Source organism: Carcharodon carcharias, chromosome 19, assembly GCF_017639515.1.
Source record: "Carcharodon carcharias isolate sCarCar2 chromosome 19, sCarCar2.pri, whole genome shotgun sequence".
Taxonomy (NCBI): Eukaryota; Metazoa; Chordata; class Chondrichthyes; order Lamniformes; family Lamnidae; genus Carcharodon; species Carcharodon carcharias.
The window spans coordinates 17,774,941-17,781,072 of NC_054485.1; the positions used below are offsets into that span (position 1 = coordinate 17,774,941).

General features: G+C 37.1%; 1 protein-coding gene across 1 annotated transcript in view; it reads left to right on the forward strand.

The window, feature by feature from the left end:
* LOC121291913 (homeobox-containing protein 1-like) overlaps window positions 1-5,645 on the forward strand; it is an 87,239-nt gene extending 81,594 nt beyond the window's left edge. Inside the window, exon 11 of the mRNA XM_041213572.1 lies at window positions 3,512-5,645. The gene's annotated coding sequence lies outside the window, so the exon portion shown is untranslated. The remainder of the gene's footprint in view (window positions 1-3,511) is intronic.
* The last annotated feature ends 487 nt before the right edge of the window (window positions 5,646-6,132 follow it).

Consider the following 6,132-nt stretch of genomic DNA (forward strand, 5'->3'; position numbering starts at 1 on the left):
GGAGAAAGTAATGATGGGCTAATATGGCCCACTTTGTATGTGTGTTTTTACATGTCATCTCTGAAGGATGACCTATCCTAATAGGAGGAAGGGGGTTCTTATTTACTGTTTAGAAGAAATCGGAAATATATTAGGAAAGATCTGTATTCTCTATTTGTAGTGCAATTGTAAAGTTTCCAGTGGTGTTTATGATTCTGCTACAAAAAGTGAACAAAGGAAGTCCTCCTCCATAGTGCCCTCACAAAAGCATGCTGGTTACAACTGCTGTTAAGTCTAATGTCCGTATGACTGCTGCATCTGGCTGATTTAGACAGGACAGCTATCTTCAAAAATAAATTCTAAATTTGTAAGTTGTTTATTGATTTTTTTCAGGTAAAGATATAGGGTTTGACCAGCATATTTCTTTGTGGACTGAAGTTTGTACTTTTACAATTGAAAGCATACATTTCTGTTAAAAGTGCCTCCATTGTCCTATATTGTCTATAATCCTTTTTCAGAGCACATCTGGCCCAACATCTTAAAACTGTACATTATAACCTCTTAGTCCAGTAGTTGTACTGTAATTATTGTATATTGGCACAGAAATAGAATGCTGCAGATACTGGAAACCAACAGAAAACATTGGAAAACTTCATCAGGTCGTCATAACAGAATTATAGTGTAGTGGCATGGTTCCTTTCATTCTCCAGTTCAGTTAATACATAGTCAATCACTTTTTGCATTTCAATTAGCTTGACAAATGCAATTAATTGATTGTAGCCATGGTAGCATGAAAAATTTGATCTAATCTTCATTTGATAAAACAGGCCCCCATTTTATGTTGGCTCCAGCACAAGTAAGATTACAGGATTAGAGCTGCTTTTATTCTGACAAGTGTTGTTGCCATGTTTTTAGAAACTGCCAGACTAAATTTGTGATCAGGCTGCTAGCCTGTTCTAGTTCTTCTAAGTGTGGGAAAAGAATATATACAGGGATGAAAAGATCCTGTATCCAAGGGATTCAAAATGTGTGGTAGTTTTGGTAATGGGATGAGTATGTATCAAGATTCTAATATTTGATTTACAATTAAAGTGTCATTTCTGGCTGAAACCAGTAGCAGTTAACACACTAAATTGTTCCAGATGTTTGCAAGCAACATATAATTGGGGACAATCAGAGTGGATGAAATTTAATCCAGCCTGCTGCTGCAGGACATGTAGTAACCAGGCCCACCTAATTATGGGAAAGGCCATGTGCAAGTCTCCTGGTGGCAAGAAAACCTCCCGTGATTAAGTCAGAGGCAGGAAGGGACCAATGTGGGGAAACTCGCCCACTTGTGGCGGGATGTCAGTAAGGCTCATTAATGAGCCGGTTAATTATTCCTGAGCCCACTGGAATCTAGCGGTGGCTCGGGAATTAAATGGGAGTCGCTTGGCTTTCCCGTGCCTCCTGAAGGCTGCCGCCAAACCCAACACTGCTGCTAGGGTGTCCCTCATTGTCAGGCACTCCATGCCCGATCAAGGGACCAGACATCTGGAAAGTGTGGTGGTGCTGAAAGCCACCTCCCTGCCCCAGCCGCCGACACCCCATCCCGCGACTTCTTTCCTGCGACCCCTCCATTCCTCACTCACCTGAGTCTTAAGAATCCAATGGCAATCCCTGGTGAAGTCCCTGGCCACCAGTCCTGGTGGCGCTGCCAGCAATGGAGTGCTGCTGGTCACTGATAGGCCAGCGGCTGGAATTTCTGCAGACAGGGTCCTAAATCATGGCTGGCCAGTTAAGTGCCTGAGAGGCACTTTATTCCATCAGGCCTTCCCCACGGAAATGATGCAAGTTTCCCACCAGTTCTCCAACCGGTGGGCGGGATTGCGTTGGGAACATTAAATTCCACCCGTGGGCATTTTTTGATTGTTTCTGTCCCTGTTTTCATAAGGCAAGATCTTGTAAAAATAATGATATGATTTACTAAAAGTCTAAAGACCCTGTCCAGATCGATCCTGATGTATATTTTCAAATACTTTTAACAGATAAATGCTGCATGCACACACTCTGGTTGAGTTATGCTGGCCTCCTTTTCCTTCCAGTTTATTTAGTAATGATACTACTTGGTCATAACTGGGAATTACCTGTAAGATGATGAAATGGCACTAAGTCTGTACAAAACCAGGCCTTCTCACTGCTGGAATCACGCAGCAATAATATATATAAAATATAAATCACATATTTTGAGGATTTACTATTCTATGAAAATGACTTAAAATTCTGCTTAACTTAGGACAAAACTCATCAACATTTATCTGATTGGTTTGCATTTTCTGGACGATGTATTTGGGGAGAAAGGCATGTATGCACACTACATCCAGTGCATTTGCTGATCTAGCCTTTAGATGAGCATGCAATACTCACCAACAAACTTCTACTTTCAAAGTGTTTGTTTTCAGGGGACTGAAGTGGTACAGTGGATCAGCACAATCTCCATTCAATTCTGGGATCTGAAATTAAATCCCATCTCCTCTTAACAAGTGCAAGGTCCTATATAAAATGAAAATGAACAGTCTTAACCAAGTTCTCAGTGGGCTTAGGGCTATAATTCCATTACACATGAGTACTCTCTCCTTAAGCCATGAAGATAGCAACAATTAGACTGGTACGGGCAGAGGCACATTATTGAAGTAAGGTAATCGTGGGGGTGGGGCGCGGGGGGGTGGGGGGGCAGTGGGTGGAGCTTTACTTTGCACCTTGTCTACGCTATATCTTGACCTCCCAAGCAGTTAGTTTAGAGAGACATTTGAGGAAGTCTGGGACGAGGTTATCTGCCTAATTCTGTCATACTCATTGGCTGTAAAGCACTTTGGGACATTTGGAAAGACACTATAGGAATGCAAGTCATTTTTGCTCTATTTCGTGAGGGAACCCACAAAGACTAGAAAGTATAGTTTGCATTTCTTAGAAGTCAGGTTTTAAAGTTTTGAGCCAGGGATGTCAATTTTTAAAAACATACATATATCATTTAAGTTAAAATCGATGTTTGTATTATTAATATCTTGATTTGTGGTATCACCAAATGACTTTATAGTTGACATTTATTAAATGTTCAGCATACTGATGTTCATAATTTTAAAAAATCTTCAACCAATTTTTCAAATTGTATCTACAACAAAATATGACTAAATGCCTTGAATAAATTAAACTAAAATTAATATGCTCACATCCATTATTATTTAGCAAAATACTCAAAATTGCTGAATTAGAAATTGTGGACATCATAATGTGTCATTTCCCTAAAATAATTTAATATAACTAGTTATAATAGCAATAGACTAAAAGTTTATTATAAATTCTATGCACTTCAAAGTAAAACTTCCACAAATAATGTAGATAATTTTTTTGGAACACTGCCTATGTTGATCTATCAAAAACTTTTATCAGGGGTAACAGATGCTAGATGTCTAGCTTTTCAAATAACTTAAATAACATCATGATATTATGGCATGCCTAATTGTATGACTTCATGTGGTTTCATTTATTTTAGGTGAGGTTTGTACAAATAATCACCAGGTTCCTTTGTATGCCCCATCTAATTGAGATGGATGACAGTTTAAGAGATTACAGTAGCACCTACGTGGAAATTTGGCGAATTGTTAGACCAACACGGAGAATTGACATTCAAAAAAAATGAGCAATCTGACCTGGAGTGGTGAACCTTGAACTTAAAAAAAAAATTGCACTATTGGTCAATAGAAAAGGTACAGTATTATACTATTCATTCTGCCAGATTTAAAGGGTACCCATTGTACTGTGGGCAGTGTATTGCACTTAACTTTGTATCCTATTTAATTGTCTGGTTATTTAAAAGACAAACTTGGGCTTCTCCCAGCTAGTAATTTCTGTGAAAGACTGTTGAGTTATGTGTATAACAAAGACAGGTTTTAAGTCTATAGTTTTGCAAGATATATATGTATATACACAAAATATTAATGCTACCCACTTCATCTTTCCAATCCCTATTCTGAGATCTAAAGGGTTATACTTCATCATTCACTAACTAACAGAGTCAAGCCAGTGTAAATGTCATAATTCTAAAGTCTTCAAAGATAGTCCAATTGCATCCAATTATTGTAAATATTTTTTAAAAGCACTTTTTTAAATAAATTACTTTTTGTACTCTAGTATGTTTTAGTGTATAAAAGTAGCAGATCAGTTGCATACTTAAGAAAATTATATGAGGTGCATAATTACACTGCCCACAGCACAACAGTAACAGCAGTGCCCATTTAGGCCTCTTCATTGACTGGATTAGACCAGCTTCCAGCTGCAGCTTTCCAAGTAAAAGAAATGTGGTTTCTAAAAAAAGATGTGTAAGGGGAGCACCCAAATTTCTTTCTGTACAATTTACAAGCATTTTATGTAATTTTGCTGTGAGTTTTTTTAAGTAACTATTGGAATACTGTACACTGTAAAATCATTACTGTTATTAAAATTACTCTTACTTTTTATGCACTGTATTTAAGTAACTTTCACATGTATGTTTATTTAGTTCCAAGGAAATACAGGACATCTTATATCTGTTTAACTAAACTCAGATTGTACAAAAAGTCTAATTATAGATTGAATAGTGTCTGTTAAACTATTGTAGCAACACATGCTTGAAAACAGTTTTCAGTTAAGCTTATACTAAAATTCAGCAAGGCAACAATGAATGTGTATTCACTAATTTGTTGACAAATCTACTGCCATAATAGTTAATGTTTGGGTTATTTTCCACTTAAGGGCACTGGTTTAGTGTCTATGTCCAGAGGTTAACTGTATCTACATTTGTACAAAAATATGCAAGAGAAAATTGATCTACTGAACTATCAACTATCGATGCATCTATAATATTGTGGAATTTATAATAGCCATCATCGGTTTACCAATACCTTTATAAATTATACTTTCCCTCCATGTTGTCTGTCATCTCCTTTAATTGAAGTGTAGGTGAATCAGCCATGGGTCTCAGCAACTGATGCCTATACCACTCTGTACTCAATCCAACAGGTGCACTTTTTTGTAAAGGCAAGGACCTTTTGGGGGTTTGGGGTGGGGGCATGGATGGGTGAAGAAGGATGGCCTATATCAGTTTTTCTCTGTAAGCATGACTGCAAGACAGTGCACCCAGTGGTTGAGACAAGAACTGATGGAGTTCATCAGAAGTTTGGCTAGCGGATTTGAGCATCAAACTAAGCACTGGAGTATAAACAGAAAATGTTGGAAATACACATCAGATCTAGGACTTATGCTCAAAACCCACAGAACTGTAAGCCAAGCATCTTAGACACTACATTACAGGGACAGGGTCATAAACTGTTTATCATGCAATGCATGATAGCACATTAGTGGAATAAATGCCCTTCCATATATTCTGTCCCAGGAAAGTGACTGGAAATAAAAGGAAAAGAGAATTGTAAGCATTTGGTTTATTTGTGTTCTGTGCTTGTGTATCCTGTCCTTTGTTCCATGTCCATACATATGCTTCCATATGTATATAATTTGTAGTTAATGGTCTGGATTAGTGCCTTTTGACAGTAGACTGTTATAGAACCCAATTTATAGTTTTTGTATATTTTCATTAATTGAATTTTTGGTTAGTTCAAATTTTATTTTACCCCAATAAAGCAATAAACATACTCAAATGGGCTTGCTGTTTTTTTTTCAAGGATGACCTCAAATAATTTATCATTTATCTGTGTAAAGTTGGTCTTCTTGACTCCATAAAATTCCCTCAAAACAAAAATTAGCACAAATTTTAATTGTGATTTTTCTGTTAAAGGACACTTTAGGATAGATCTGGGAGCACGTTCTAATGCTGAGATGCCATTTGATTTGCAAACTGCAGAATTGAAAATCAAGGATAATGCTTTTCTTTAAAAAACTGAAGCAGAAATATCCTTATAATGTTTAAATGTGATGGGGGTATCACAGAGCCATTTTACGAGGGTCTTTAGGATCCAGGCACAATGGATTGAATAGCCAGTTTTTGTTTTCTATGTTTCCATATACACTCGCTGCAGACTGCCTTTTTGTAGAGCAAAAATATATTTTCAACGCCCAATTAATATGAAAACTGACCTGGATATTGTATTAGCTTTTACACACAAACTGTTATAGAAACAA